A 16,720-nucleotide genomic window follows, 5' to 3' on the forward strand; every position below is an offset into this window, starting at 1 on the left:
CTTTGTGTGGTCGGTGACCTATAGGGGCCGGTAGCTCAGCTTCCCCAATCACCCTAGGTGGTCGCTCTTGGTACTCCCCTTTGTGGGCTGAGTGGAAAGTCTTGGTGTAGTTAAAAGCCCTGATTGCTGTTGGTACACTGGGAGGAATTGACCTCCGGACCAATTGGCTGTGAGGGCCTGCTGTGTCTATAACGGAAGAATTGCTGTGCTGGAGACACAGTAGGGCTTTGGTGCTCTACTGAGTCTGCCTCCTGAATGTGTCCCTTATGAGGTTGAAATCTGGTGTCGTCCACACCGACAGAAAAGTCACTCTCACTCTCCGACCGGCCGAGAGTCCCTCCCGTAGGCGTCTGGGTCCCCCGCGTGTCCCCAGAAACTAGTTCAGAATGGTTGGGATTGTTGGTATCACTGGCGGGAATTGATCTCCAAGCCAGTTGGCTGTGAGGATCAGCAGTGTCTCGGCTGGGAGAGCTTCTGTGCTCAGCTTGGATGGGGCGGAGTCTCAGGGTGGCGCAGACAAGCTTTGTTTTCCCGTCTGCTCCGCCCTAAGAGGGGCGGGTTCTCCGTGCCGGAATTAATGGCTGCGCGCCTCTGAGAGAAGGCAGCTTTCGAGCCTCTCCCGCTGCCTAACAGACCAGTTTCTCCCCAGCTGGGGCTTTGTTTTTCTCCCGAATGAGAAATCCAGTCACTGGGAGGGCTGTGCTCAGCTTGGATGGGGCGGAGTCTCAGGGTGGCGCAGACAAACTTGGTTCCCGTCCGCGCCGCCCTAAGAGGGCCGGTTCCTCTGCGCCCGAATTAATGGCTGCGCGCCTCTGAGATAAGGCCGCTCTCAAGCCTCGTCCGCTGCCAAACAGCCCAGTTTCTCCCCGACCGCAGCTGGACCTCAGTGCAGTCGGGCGGCCCTGCTTTTCTCCCAAATGAGAAAGCTCGCCACACAGCGTCTGCTGCCCTCCCTCTCCGCATGCCACGAGCAAGCCTGCTGCGTATTCAGCCGCCCGCCCTTTCCGCGCTCACGGATCTCCGCACCTCCACAGCTCCTGAGGCTCAGCGTCCCCCTCTGTTTTTCTCTAGTTGTAGGTTTTCCACTCTGCCAGCTTTCTGGTGGTTTTGGATGGTGTGCGCTCTGTTTTCCAGTTGTAGTTTCAAAATTGTTGTGGTAGGCAACAGCTAGGTGTTTACCTTATGCCGCCATCTTGGTTTCTCCCTCTTGGTCCCTTTCCCCAGCCGTCAGGCACCGATCACCTGATGGCGAACGGGGAACCAGGGGTGGGTGGCGGCGGGGGGTGGGGCCAGCTGCAGGCAGCTGGGGAAGATGGCCCTGATGGCAGGCCAGGCCTAGGGACTGTACCTGCGCACAAATTTCGTGTGCTGGGCCTCTAGTCTATGTATATAAAACCCTAAGCGACCAGTCAACTGTTCGACTGGTCAACCATTTGACCGGTCACTATGACGTTCACTGACCACCAGGGGGCAGACACTCAATGCAGGAGCTGCCCCCTGGTGGTCAGTGCACTCCCACAGTGGGCGCACCGCTCAGCGAGCTTACCAAGTGGCTGTGCCAGTGGCAAGCACAGGGGGACCAGGATGAGTGGAAGCGGCGCAGCCCCCAGCCTGGGCTTGAGCTCCTCCCCGGCCGCCTGCCACTTCATACACTACTACATCCCCCAAGGGGTCCCGCATTGCAAGGGGGCGCAGGCCAGGCTGAGGGACCCCACCTGTTCACGAATCCGTGCACAGGGCTTCTAGTCCATGAATAAAATCAATGAATTTAGCAGTTTTCAGTGGAATAAAAACAATATTGTAAGTGCTTGTGCTCTTGTTCACTGCGCATGGGTTTGAAGGAATCCAGGGAAGCATTGCTATAGTAACCATACATGCTGTGGGGGGTTGCTACATCATCTCAATACATTATATAAGTTGCTCAACTATTCCCCTTCTTCTGTGACATTTTTGCTCTGAGCATTTTTGTAAAAATTACTGATTTTCCCCTTTAAGTTACAGAAAACTCTGATCCTTTTGCTCCTAAGTGTGAATAGCCCACGGTGTGCACATTTGTATCCCTGCTCTGAGAGTCCCCACGCAGAGGCCAGTCCGGAGGCTGGGGGCCAGCTGATTGGTCATAGTTGGGGTTCTGTGCCTGGGACAGTGCTGTCAGCAGAGATTGGTCATCACAGCTTTTCATGCTGCTGTTTGGCAGTGTTATGCAGATATAGCAACATTTCATTTTGCTTTGCCATAGTTATTTTACAAGAATGAGTAGGAAAGTGAAAAATGAAAATGAAGATATTCTGGTAAAAGATACCTAACATAAAATTTACTCTTTCAAACGTTTTAAGTGTATATGTTAGTGGCATTAAGTACATTCACAATGTTGTGTAACCATCACCCCTATCCATCTCCAGCACTTTTTCATCTTCCCAAACAGAAACTCTGCCCACTAAACACTCACTCCCCACACCCCTTCCCGGCCCGGGAAGTCTCCTTGGCCCCTGGGACCTGTCTGCCCTGGGTGCTTCGGAGAAGTGCCGCCATGTAGCATCTGGGCTTGTGTTTGAGGCAAGTAAAGATTTCAGGGAGGAACCATAGAGTTCTTGCAAACTTAATGAAATCGAGATGGAGGCGGAAATCACCAGCAGTGAGGAAGCATAAACCTTTAGCATAGTCAGATATACACTGTGGGCTGTGCATTCCATTAGGAAACAAAAGAACAAATTGAAGATGAAAGGAAGATAGAAGAGCTGGAGCTAGGAAGGTGAGGACTGTGATAAGACTTGAGGCACGAGATCTTTAGCTTTCGGTGCCAGGACCCCAATGACAACATGCAGGTCTGGTGCACGTTCCGTTCCGTGTGTCTCTGCAAGGCAGGCACTGAAATATCTGTGGGAGAATAGCCAGGCCAAAGGACAGTGTTTGCTTTGTTGCTGTTTTTGTCCCCTGCTGTGCACTGTTGGAGATGATGAGGTGCAGAAGTGAGTAAAGCGGGGCACAGCTCTCGGAAACGTGCTCTGAGCGGAGAACCAGACCCTCGGGTGGACCTGTGGCCTCCGGTGCAGTCAGCACTCTGCCAGAGACGGGCTGTGTTGGTGAGGGCCCAGAGCCCACTCGCTGTGCTCCCAAAGCCCGCAGGACATGTCCTAAATGAAAAGCGGCCTGTCCTTCACAAGCTTGCCCACAGGGGATGGTATTGCTTCCCTCCACTCCGGGCCAAATCTAAACTGGGGATGACAGGACCCAGGACAGTCACTCTCACCCTCTCCCTGGGATTTCTTGTGCCTCCTCTGGACCACACTTCGGCTCAATCTGGTGAGTTTTGCATGTGCTGTTCCTTCTGCTTGGAAGGCCCTCCCTCAGCTCTTGGCTTGGAAGATTCCTACTTCTCGTCACTTCTCAGGTGAACAGCACGGAGCCCCACCCTGCTCTGTGGCTCATTGTGACTTACAGTTCTCTGTTTGACACTGTCTGATGTTTCAGTGGCTCCTTTGACATCCTTTGTCCCCGTAGACGGTAAACTCCATGAGACAGAGCCATGTCTACAGTGGTTATTGCTGTCTCCACGCCTCACACTTCATGGTGGTGAGTGCTTGGAAATGCTTGTGGGTCAATAAAGAAAAGAATAAGTAATTAACTGGGTCATTTACCAGTTCCCAGGAAGGATGACTATTTTCTTGGCAATGATTTTCTATAATATACACTATTCCCACCTAATGACTTACAGACATTCAGTAATTTCTCCCACTTGTGTGTCCTGAGCACCGACCGGGTTTTAAGCAAGCAGGCACCTCGCTGCCGTCGGGGCACTTTTCACAGGAAAGGTAAAGCGTGCCCTTTGGAAAGGTAAAGCGTGGCCTTTGCCACGGCCGGGTTTTTGGAGACGCCCTTTATCAAGCTCAGGACGGCGTCTCTGTTACTAGTTTGCAGCTGGTTTTTGTCTTGGTGGATGTTGAATTTTTGCTAAATGCTTTTTCTGCACCAACTGATAGAATCGTGTCATTCTTCTCTTTAGTCTGCTGATGTGATGGATCACATTGATTGGTTTGAACAAGTCTTCCATTCCTGACATAAACCTCATTTGGTCATGGTGCATAATTCTTCGTATATATTGCTGAATTCTTTGCTAATGTTTTAATAAGGATTTTTGCATCTATACTAATTCTGTACCCAACTAAAATGTGTGGAGGGATTCCACACACACACACACACACACACACACACACACACGTCACCAAGAAATAGTTGGACACCACCAGGGCATCCTACAATTCGACTCAATTCCAATACTATCTACCTGGGGCAGCATCAGATTCTACAGTAAAGGTTCAGTGCCACGAGACTGCCCTTCCCCTTCACACCCCCCCACCCTCCACCCCCCACCTGCAGCCGCCACATTCTTCAGATTCCAATTGCAAGTCCAAGTTGTCACCAGTGCTTCTGACTGACTGGCTATAGATGATAGATTCCAATGACACCCCTCCCCCCTTGGGGTTGACTAATTTCCTAGAATAACTCATAGAACTCTGAGAAACATTTTACTGAAAATCACTGGTTTATTGTGAAAAGCGATATAACTCAGGAACAGCCCGATGGGAGGGATGCACAGGGCCGGGGGTGGGGAGGGCACCGAGCTGCCATGCCCTCCAGGCGCCACTCTCCTGAATCTCCAGGTGCTCACCCACCAGGATGCCTCCAAACCCAGGCTTCACTATGTAGGTGTGACTGATTAAATTAGTAGCCATTGGTAATCATTTTGACCTTCTCTCGGCAACCAGCTCCATCCTGAGGTGACTGAGGGACAATCGCAAAAGTCAACCTTAATATAACAAGAAGCCTTTATCACTCCATCACTTTCTAGAGACCCAGGTTTCAGGGGCTCTATCCCAGGAAAGGGCTCAAAAATCCTCTCCCTTCTTTAGTGCTTACAGCTGGACTAGTGATCAATAATAAGATTGGCACATGACTAAGTTAACTGAAGAAAACCCCGTTTAATACATGTGCATGGGAGAATCACAATATGATGCTCAGATCATAGAATGAGGCTCAAAGATATGATCGAACCAGGCACCTCTTTATACTCTTTAGACAAAGAAACAGTAAATGTGTGAGGAATGGGCAGGAGGAAGAAAGTTAGTGCTTATTAGAAAGGCTTGGGCTCTCTTCCGGTCGCGGCGGGCCCTGTGGGCTGCGGCTGGGCGGCGGCAGAATGTTGACACCAGAGTATTTAGCCTGATTGGCAAGCGAGCGAGACCCACCTCGGCTGTGCAGGAGCACGTGGGATGGTGAAGAGTGAAGACTTCTCTCCTGGTTCCGTTGATCGCCGTGGCTCCCCCTTGCCCGATGTGGCCCACGTCAGGAAGCTTTCTGCCGGCCAGAAGGCCTAGGAAGAGAAGGAGAAGAACCCTGAGTAGTCTATCGGTGGGTGTAAAGGCTGAATTGTGTCGCATTAAGTTCAACCAGAGCTTTGCTGGAATGAACAGGAGCACGAATGAGTGGCAGCCAGTTGTGGTGGGCTTCTGCTCTCGCTCTGATCTGGGCGAAGCACTGTGTGGCCCGGCCCGCACACCTCCCAAAAGGAGCGGGTGGCCAAGCAGACCAAGAGGATGCTCGACATGAAGGTCAGCCCGATCCAGGGCTTCCCTGACAAGTGGGACTACGACAAGAACGAGTGGAAGGAATAAGAACCTGCCATTCACGCATCTGACCCTCACCCTGTTCTGTCACTTCCTTGCAGTTCTGCACATTCACTGGAAACGGCTAGCTGCAGTCCCGATGAAATGACCGAACAGTTTACTTGGGGGGAAAAAAAAGAAAAAGACAGGCTTGGGCTTGGAAGGAACTTAGTAGAGGCCTCAACAAGGCTTGTGTTCGGAGACTTTAGGCCTCCGGAGTTTTGGAGCCCCTGCTCTCAGCCTCCAGCACAGCAGGAGCTGTCGAAGGGGGCGGGGCTTTGCTCCAGGCGGTTGGTGGGTCGGAGGTCAGGGCTTTCTTCCTGCCAGGCAGTTTCTTAAGTAACTTCAATTCAAAGAATCCATTTGCTCTTGTGGAGTATCTTGGGGTGGCTTGCCCTGGACCCCGGAAGACAAATACATATTTCTTATTATAAATCACAATACTCATAAAAAATATTGGTCCGTTGCTTTCTTTTTTGTCTTTGTCTGATTTTGATATCTGGGTAATACTAGCTTCAAAAAACTCAATTGAGAAATGTTTCCTTTTTTTCTATATTTTTGGAAGAGATTGTGTAGAATTGGTATTGTTTTGTAGAATTCACTGGTGAAACCATCTAAAACTAAAGATCTCTTCTTTGGGGGAGTCTGAAATTAAAAATTCAATTTTTTATAGTTACAGGGATATTCAAATAAATCATATTGGGTGAGTTGTGGCCATTTGCGCTTTTTTGAGAAATGTGTCCATTTCACCTAAGATACCAAATATGTGTGTAGAGTTATTCATAGCATTCCTTTATCATCCTTTTGATGTTGGCAGCATCTGCAGTGACACCCCTGTTTAATTCCCAAATGGCTGATAGCTTGTGCCTTCTCTTTCTTGGCAGTCTTGTTAGAGGTTGGTCACTTTTATCAGTCTTTTCAAAGATCTATCTTTTAATTTCATCGATTTTTTTTCCTGTTTTTAATTTCACTGATGTCTCCTCTTTATAATTTCCTTCCTTATACTTCCTTTGGATTTATTTTCCTCTTCTTTATTTAGGTGCTTGAAGTGAGAGACCTAGATTATTGATTTGAGACTTTTCTCGAATGAATGCAGATAGTGCTATACATTCCTCCTTCAGCACTACGTTAGCTGTGTGCCATATTTTAATACGTTGTATTTTCATTTTCATCCAGTTCAATGTACTTTTCGATTCCCCTTGACACTTCTTCTTTGACCCGTGGATTATTTCTTGTAATGTCATTATTAAGAGAGTACATAGTTTACAGAGTCCAGTTGATCCTTGAACCGCATGGGGGTTAGGGGTGCCAACTCCTTATGCAGTCAAAAATGTGCCTATAACTTTTGACTCCCAAAAAACTTCACTTTACTAGGTGTACCAGTTAATAATGAGGATTTTTTTCAATAGATGGAGTTACACATATGTTGATATATATGCGATTTGATATGTATGCTATTTTGTTGTATTGACAGCAAGCTTCAAAACTTCATATGTCACATTTGCTGAAGGTATTAACATCATAGATGTTTTTACACTTAAAAATGTCGAATTTCATGCCAAAAAAAAAGAGTATTTGTGGGAAGCTTTAATTCATTACTTTATTTTGAAGAAAAAGTTACCGTATACTTTGGGAAGCTTATGGTGAACATGCTCCATCTCAAGATACTTGTGAACGCTGGTTTAAACGCTTTAAAAGTGATGATTTCGATATGAAAGACAAAGAACGTCCAGGTCAACCGAAAAAGTTTGAAGACTAACAATTACAAGCATTATTGGATGAAGATGCATGCCAAACTCAAAAACAACTTGCATAAAGATTAAACGTTGCTCAGCAAACAATTTCCTATCATTTACAAGCAATGGGAAAGATTTTAAAGGAAGGAAAATGGGTGCCACATCAACTGAACGAAAGACAAATGGAAAACCGAAAAGTCATCAGTAAAATGTTGCTTCAATGGCACGAAAGAAAGGGTTTTTTTGCATCGAATTGTGACTGGCGATGAAAAGTGGATTTCTTTTGAGAATCCCAAATGCACAAAGTCATGGGTTGATCCAGGTCAACCATCAACATCGACTGCAAGGCCAAATCGCTTCAGAAAGAAGACAATGCTCTGCGTTTGGTGGATCAGGAAGGTGTGGTGTGTTATGAGCTTCTAAAACCAGGTGAAACTGTTAATACTGATCGTAACAAATAATCAATTTGAACCACGCTTTGATCGTGAAACGACAAGAATGTGCCAGGAGACACGGCAAAGTAAATTTACTTCATGATGACGCACCATCACACACTTCAAACCAGTTAAAGACACGGTAAAAGATCTTGCCTGGAAAGTATGAACCCACCCGCCGTATTCACCAGACCTTGCTCCTTCAGATTACCACTTGTTCTGATCGATGGCACACGCACTTTCTGAGCAGCACTTCAAAACATACGAAAAAGTGGAAAATTGGGTCTCTGAATGGTTTGCCTCAACACAAGAAAGATGGGGGAAATGTGTAGCTAGCTATGACATTACTTTGAATAAAGCACATTTGGTGCTTCTCTTGAAATTATCATCTTTTCTTTGATTACAAATTCTGCCATTATTAACCGTTACACCTAGTACAGCTTACTGTTGACCAAAAAGAAGTCTTACTTATAACATAACATAAATGTCAGTTAACATATATTTTGTATGTTATATGTATTATAAACTGTATTTTTATAATAAAGTAAGCTAAAGAAAAAATATTAAGAAAATTAAAAGGACGATAAATACATTTACAGTATTTATTGAAAAAAAATGGTGTAAGTGGATGCACACAGTTCAAACCTGTGTTGTTCAAGGGCCAACTATACATTTTTCATCCATTTAAAGTATACAATTTGATGGTCTTTAATATAGCCATAGATGTGCAACCATTTCTATAATCAAATCTAGGACATTTTCATCACCCTCACAAGAAATTCCATATTCTTGAGCTCTGACTCTGCCATTTCCCCATGCTGCCCCAGCCCTAGGAAATTTGTAATATACTTTCTGTTTTTTCAGACTTGCCTGTTTTGGATATTTCATATCGATAGAATCATACAATATGTGGTTTTGTGACTGGCTTCTTTCACTTAGCACAATGTTCTCAAGGTTCATCCATGTTGTAGCAGGTGTCTATATTCTCATTCCTTTTCATGGCCAAAACGTATTTCATTGTTTGGTTTTGCCACATTTTGTTTATCCATTCATTAGTTGATGGCATTTGGGTTGTTTTTATCTTTTGGTTGGCATGAATAATGTTGCTATGAACATTCCTGTACATGTGTTTGTGTGAACGGGTTTTTATTTCTTTTGGGTAAAGTTCTAGGCCAAATGATAAGTCTGCATTTAACTTTTTGAGGAAATGCCCAATGGTTTTCCAATGAGGCTGTACAGTTTACATTCCCGCTGGCAGTGTACAGGGTTCCTGCTTCTCCACATCCTCGTGAACTTTTAAATTTTTATTACAGCCATCCTAAGGGGTGTGAAGACCCATAGGTTATTCAGAAGTGTGTTGTTGCTTCTCCAACTTGAGAGATTTTTCTGTTTTCTATATGTTATTGATTTCTGGTTTGACTCCTTTGTGATCGGAAACTATACTCTGTATGACAGTTCTTTTAAGTTTATTGAGGTTTGTTTTTATGCCCCAGGATGTGTTCTGTCTTGGTGTATGTTCTGTGGATTCATTATAGGAATGTGTATTCTGCTATTCTAGGTTGGAGTCTTCCATAGAATTAGATCCTGTTGGTTGACTGTCTAGTTACTCTATCAACTATTGAGAGAGGGGTATTGAAGTCTTTACCTGTAATTGTGTATTTGTCTATTTCTCCTATTAATTCTGTCAGTTTTTTGTTTCACATATTGTATAGTCCTGTTGTTTGGTTCATACACATTTAGACTCACCATGTCTTGGTGGATTAACCCTTTTATCATTATGTAATGTCTCTCCCTTTTTGGTAATGTTCTTTGTTCTGAAGCTTACTTTATTAGATATTAATATAGCCACTTCTGCTTTCTTTAGATTATTGTTGTAATGATGTAACTTTTCCATTCTTTTATTTTCAGCCTGTCTATATCACTGTATTTGAAGTAAGATTTTTGTAGATAGCACGTAATTTGGTCATACTTTTTAATTCATTCCCACTAATAGCTGTCTTTTAATTGATGCATTGATATATTTGGGTTTAAGTCTGACACTTTATTTTGTATTTTGTTTTTTTTGTGTGTGTTTCTATAGGTTATTGGAACATTTTTCGAACTCTACTTTTATTTATCTGTAGTGGTTTTGAAGGTATCTCTTTGTATAGCTACTTTAGTGGTTTTTCTGGATATCATATTACAGAAACATAACTAATAGCAGTTTACTGATATAGTTATTTGCCAGTTTGAGTGGAGTGTAAAAACCTTACCTCCCTTTATGTCTTTTTCCCTCCCCCAATTATAATAGAGTTGTCATAAACGTTTTCTCTATATACATTGAGAACCACATCAAACAAAGTTATAATTTTAGCTATAGTCATCAAAGTTAATTTAGAAAACTCAAGAGAAGAAGGAAAATATGTGGAATTTGCCCATATTTTTACGCTTTCTGCTTTTCTTTTTTACTTTCTGATGTTCAAAAATTTCATTGTTTTATGTTTTGAGAATTGCCTTTAACTTTTATTTTAGGGCAGGTCTGCTGGTAAAAAAAATTTTTGTTTGTTTGTTTTTCTTCAACTGGGAATGTGTTGATTTCACCTTCATTTTTGAAAGGTATTTTCACTGGATATAGAATTCTGGGTTGGCAGTTTGTTTGTTTTCTGTATATAAACAATGTTGTGTCACTTCATTATAGAGTTCATGGCTTCTGATAAGAAATCTGCTGTCATCTTATTTGCTCTCCTATAGATAAGGTAGCCTTTTCCTTTGTCTGCTATGAATATGTTTATATACAATTACAACTTTGATTATGGACTTCATTTGGTTAATCCTTTTTGAGGCTCACTCATCATAATTCTATAGGTTTGTATCTTATGTAAAATTTGGGAAGTTTTAAGCAAATATTTCTTTGAGTACTTTTACTTTCTTTTCTCTTTTTAGGAATCTGATGACATGATGTTAGACCTTTTGCTATAGCTCCACAAGTCCATCAGGCTTTTTGTAAATATGCTTTCTCTCTGTTGTTCATATTGGGTAATTCCCATCATTCTATTTCAGTTTACTAATTCTTTCATGTCTACTCCATTCTGGTGTTGAGTCTTCACAATTGAATTTTTTATTTCAATTATTGTATTTTTGAGTTCTAACATTCCTTGGACTTCTTTTTTTATATCTTCTACTTTTTGCTGAGGCTTTTTTTCTTTTTCTAGGCTTTATTTCATTTGTTCCACGTGTGTTTGTGACTGCTTGTGAGACATTTTTATCTTGGTTGTACTGGAGTTTTTGTCAGATGAATCTAACATTTCTGTTGCTATGATAGTGGTATCTATTACTTGTCCTTTTCTCATTCAGTTCAACATCTTCTTGGTTCCTGGCATGATGAGTGATTTGCTATTGGAACATTAGTTATGAGACTCTGATCTTATTTATACCTTCTGTTTTATTTGACTTCTTATGACACTGCTCCGGCAGTGGGGGGGGGGGGGGGGGGGGCGGGCGTAGGGCAGAAGGTAATGTATCATTATTGCCACTTGGGGGTAGATTTTCATGTTTCCCACTTTTCTTCCATTGACTATCTGGAGGATGCCTCTCATTTTCACTGTGGGGATGGGAGTTCTAGATCCTTACTAGGTCTCCACCTTCTTGGCTGAGGGTGGTAGGAGTGCTTCCTGGCTGCTCCCCTGGTGGCACCCACTGGCACCACAGGCGAATGTTGGCTTCATTACCATTGGGTGTAAGCAAACATCCTGACTCTTCACTGGGCCTCCTCTGACCCACCCCAGTAAGGAAGATGTAGGGTGCCTCGTGATGGCAGGGTGGTAGGAGTCCAGGTTCATGGCACCCTGGGGGAGAGAGGATGGCCATTACCACCCAGCAGTGAAGAAAGTCTCACTCCCCGACATTTTCTTTTTTAACACCACCCCAACAGGGATGCTGTGGTTTCCCTTACAGTCCAGTGAGGGTGGAATCTAGACTCCCGACTTAGACCTTGTGGAGGCTTGGGTAACAGTTTTGTCTGTGTATTTTGCTGGAGTAGAGCAGTTATTATTTTCTTTTTCCTGGTCCTTTGTATAGATAGAGAAGCTTTTGTTGTCTGCAACCATTGCCATTTTCAAGTTGTTAGCTCTTTCAGCTCCAAGTCTTGGATATTAGAGGCAAAAACAACAAAACAAAACAAAAAACACAAAACTTGGAAAAGGTATTGCCTTATTCTTCAGACCTCAACTTCCTTAGTTGGTCTTCCTTCTTTTCTGCAACTTTCAGAGTCTCCTTATGTTTGTTTTATACATATTTTCTAGTTTTGGGGGATTGTTTTTGGTTTTGTTTTGTTTTTAATTTCTTTATTGATTAAGGTATTACATATGTGTCCTCATCCCTCCATTAACCCCCCAAACCCCCAACCACCCCCACTCATGTCCTCACACCCCTGGTGTTCGTGTCCATTGGTTAGGCCCATATGCATGCATACAAGTCATTTGGTTGATATCTCCTCCTTTCCCCCATCCTCCCCTATCTTCCCTCTGAGGTTTGGCAGTCTGATCGATGTTTCTCTGTCTCTGGATCTGTCCCTGTTCATCAATTTATGTTGTTCATTATATTCCACAAATGAGTGAGATCATGTGGTATTTCTCTTTCTCTGACTGGCTTATTTCACTTAGCATAATGCTCTCCAGTTCCATCCATGCTGTTGCAAATGGTAAGAATTCCTTCTTTTTTACTGCAACGTAGTATTCCATTGTGTAGATGTACCATAGTTTTCTAATCCACTCATCTGCTGATGGGCACCTAGGCTGTTTCCAAATCTTAGCTATGGTAAATTGTGCTGCTATGAACATAGGGGTGCATATATCCTTTCTGATTGGTGTTTCTAGTTTCTTGGGATGTATTCGTAGAAGTGGGATTACTGGGTCAAATGGGAGTTCCATTTTCAGTTTTTTGAGGAAACTCCATACTGTTCTCCACAGTGGCTGCACCAGTCTGCATTCCCACCAGCAGTGCACGAGGGTTCCTTTTTCTCCACATCCTCTCCAGCACTTGTCGTTTGTTGATTTGTTGATTATAGCCATTCTGACAGGTGTGAGATGGTACCGCATTGTTGTTTTGATTTGCATCTCTCGGATAATTAGTGACTTTGAGCATGTTTTCATATGTCTCTTGGCCTTCCTTCTGTCCTCCTTCAAAAAGTGTCTATTTAGGTTCTTTGCCCATTTTTTGATTGGATTGTTTATCTTCCTTTTGTTAAATTGCATGAGTTCCCTGTAAATGTTGGAGATTAAACCCTTATCATATTACAGAATCATAACTAATAGCATAACTAATATCAGTGATGACATTGGCAAATATGTTCTCCTATGCAATGGGCTTTCTTGTTGCTTTGTTGTGGTTTCTTTTGCTGAGAAAAAGCTTTTTATTTTGATGTAGCGCCGTTTGTTTATTTTCTCTTTAGTTTCCAATGCCCTAGCATTATCTGTGAAGAAATTCCTTCGGCATATGTCTGAGATTTTGCTGCCTGTGGATTCCTCTAGTATTTTTATGGTTTCCCATCTTATGTTTAAGTCCTTTATCCATTTTGAGTTTATTTTTGTGTCTGGTGTAAGTTGGTGGTTTAGTTTCATTTTTTTGCATGTATCTGTCCAATTTTCCCAGCACCATTTGTATAAGAGACTGTCTTGACTCCATTGTATGTTCATGCCTCCTTTGTCAAATATTAATTGGGCATTGTGGTTTGGTTCGATTTCTGGGTTCTCTATTCTATTCCATTGATCTATATGTCTGTTCTTGTGCCAGTACAAGGCAGTTTTGAGAACAGTGGCTTTGTAATACAGCTTGATATCTGGTATTGAGATCCCACCTACTTTGTTCTTCTTTCTCAGGATTGCTGCAGCTATTCGGGGTCTTTTTTTATTCCAGATGAATTTTTGGGAAGTTTGTTGTAGGTCTGTGAAATATGCCATTGCTATTTTAATGGGGATTGCATTGAATCTATAGATTGCTTTGGGTAGTATGGACATTTTGATGATGTTGATTCTACCAATCCATGAACACGGTATGTTCTTCCATCTGTTTATGTCTTCCTCTATCTCTTTTTTCAGTGTCCTATAGTTTTTCGCATATAGGTCTTTTACCTCCTTAGTTAGGTTTATTCCTAGGTATCTTAATTTTTTTGATGCGATGGTAAATGGGATTGCCTTTTAAGTCTATCCTTCTGTAAGTTCACTATTGGTGTAAAGAAATGCCATAGATTTCTTGGCATTAATTTTGTATCCTGCTACATTGCCAAATTCATTTATTAAGTCTAATAATTTTTTGATGGAGTCTTTAGAGTTTTCTATGTACAATATCATGTCATCTCCAAATAAGGACAGTTTTACTTCTTTTCCAATTTGGATACCTTTTATTTCTTCTTCTTGTCTGATTGCAATGGCTAGTACTTCCAGTACTATGTTGAACACGAGTGGTGAGAGTGGGCATCCCTGTCTTGTTCCTGTTCTTAGGGAAAGTGGTTTTAGTTTTTGTCCATTGAGTATGATGTTGGCTGTGGGTTTTTCATATATGGCTTTTATTATGTTGAGGTATGATCCTTCTATTCCCACCTTGCTGAGAGTTTTTATCAAGAAGGGGTGTTGGATTTTGTCAAATGCTTTTCTGTGTCAATTGAAATGATTATGTGATTTTTATCTCTCAATTTGTTTATGTGATGTATCATGTTAATTGACTTGCAGATATTGTACCATCCTTGCATCCCCGGGATAAATCCTACTTTGTCATGGTGTATGATCTTTCTGCTGTATTGCTAGATCCGATTTGCTAGAATTTTTTGAGGATTTTGGCATCTATGTTCATGAGGGATATTGGCCTATAATTCTCTTTCATTGTGTTGTCTTTATCTGGTTTTGGTATTAGGGTGATGCTGGCTTCATAGAATGAGCTTGGAAGTGTTCCTTCCTCTTGAATTTTTTGGAATAGTCTGAGGAGGACAGGTTTTAGTTCTTCCTTGAATGTTTGGTAAAACTCCCCTGTGAAGCCATCTGGCCCCAGGCTTTTGTTTGCTGGGAGCTTTTTGATCACTGATTCAATTTCATCCATAGTTATCGGCCTATTGAGATTTTTAGAATCTTCCTGATTGAGTTTTGGAAGGTTGTATTTTTCTAGGAATATGTCCATTTCCTCCAGGTTTTCTAGTTTGTTGGAGTAAAGTTGTTCATAGTATTTTTTAACAATCCTTTGTATTTCTGTGGGGTCTGTTGTTATTTCGCCTCTCTCATTTCTGATTTTGTTCATTTGAGTCCTCTCTCTTTGCTTCTTGGTGAGCCTGGCTAGAGGTTCATCAATCTTGTTTATCCTTTCAAAGAACCAGCTCTTAGTTTCATTGATCTTTTCTATTGTTTTTTGTTTGTTTGTTTGTTTGTTTGTTTGGTCTCTATGTCATTTATTTCTGCTCTGATCTTTATTATCTCCTTCCTTCTGCTCACTCTGGGATTTTCTTGTTGCTCTCTTTCTAATTCTTTGAGTTGTAGAGTTAGATGATTTACTATCATTTTTTCTTGCTTTTTGAGGTAGGCCTGTAGAGCTATGAACTTCCCTCTCAGGATTGCTTTCATTGTCCCATAGATTTTGGATTGTTGTGTTTTTGTTGTCATTATGAAGTTTGTTGTAGGTCTGTGAAATATGCCATTGCTATTCTTTTAATTTCTTCTTTGATCTCATTGGTAACCCAGTCATTATTTAATAGCATGCTATTCAGCTTCCAAGTGTTTGAGATTTTTGGATTGTTTTTATTGTAGTTTATTTCTAATTTTATGACATTGTGGTCTGAGAAGATGCTTGGTATGATTTCTATCTTCTTGAATTTGGGGAGACTTTGCTTGTGACCCAATATGTGGTCTATTTTTGAAAATGTCCCATGTGCACTTGAGAAGAATGTATATTCTGTGGCTTTGGGATGCAATATTCTGAAGATGTCAGGTAAGTCCATCTGATCTAGTGAGTCATTTAGGATTGCTGTGTCTTTGCTGATTTTTGTCTAGAGGATTTATCCAGTGATGGCAATGGTGTATTAAAGTCCCCAACTATGATTGTATTGTTGTTGATCTCTCCCTTGATATCTTCCAGGAGTTTTGGTATGTATTTGGTTGCTCCTGTGTTGGGTGCATATATGTTTATCAGGGTTATATCCTGTTGTTGTATCGATCCCTTTAGTATTATGAAGTGGCCTTCCTTATCTCTTGTTATGGCCTTCACTTTGAGGTCTATTTTGTCCAATATAAGTATTGCTACCCCAGCTTTTTTTCATTTCCATTTGCCTGAAAGATATTTTTCCACCCCTTCACTTTCAATCAGTGTGAGTCCCTTGTTCTCAAGTGGGTCTCTTGTACACAGCATATATATGGGTCGTGTTTTTTTTATCCATTCAGCCACTCGATGTCTTTTGATTGGAGCATTTAGTCCATTTACATTTAAAGTTATTACTGAAAGGTACTTGTTTGTAGTCATATCTATTTTTGTGTCTGTGTTCCTTCTTACCTTTTTATTTCTTCTTTTTACAGTATTCCCTTTAGCATTTCTTGCATTGCTGGTTTGGTGGTGATAAACTCCCTTAGCCTTTTTTTTGTATGCAAAGCTCCTGATTTCCCCTTCAATTTTGATTGATAGTCTTGCTGGATAGAGTATTCTTGGATTCAGTCCTTTGCTTTGCAACACTTTGTATACCTCCTTCCATTCCCTTCTAGCTTGATGTGTTTCTGATGAGAAATCATTTGATAATCTGATGGGCAATCTGTCTCTCTCTTGCCGCCTTTAAGATTCTCTCTTTGTCCTTAATATTTGCCATTGAAATTATAGCATGTCTTGGTGTGGGTCTTTTGGGATTGATCCTGCTTGGGACTCTCTGTACTTGTGTAACTTT

General features: G+C 42.0%; 1 protein-coding gene and 1 pseudogene across 1 annotated transcript in view; both read left to right on the top strand.

Annotated features, from left to right (window-relative positions):
- Positions 1–16,720, top strand: part of SLC9A2 (solute carrier family 9 member A2) — a 130,682-nt gene that overhangs the window by 17,229 nt on the left and 96,733 nt on the right. The gene's annotated exons all lie outside the window — the stretch shown is intronic.
- LOC103296820 (cytochrome c oxidase subunit 4 isoform 1, mitochondrial-like) lies at positions 5,092–5,672 on the top strand (annotated as a pseudogene).

This window comes from Eptesicus fuscus, chromosome 16 (genome assembly GCF_027574615.1).
Source record: "Eptesicus fuscus isolate TK198812 chromosome 16, DD_ASM_mEF_20220401, whole genome shotgun sequence".
Classification (NCBI taxonomy): domain Eukaryota; kingdom Metazoa; phylum Chordata; class Mammalia; order Chiroptera; family Vespertilionidae; genus Eptesicus; species Eptesicus fuscus.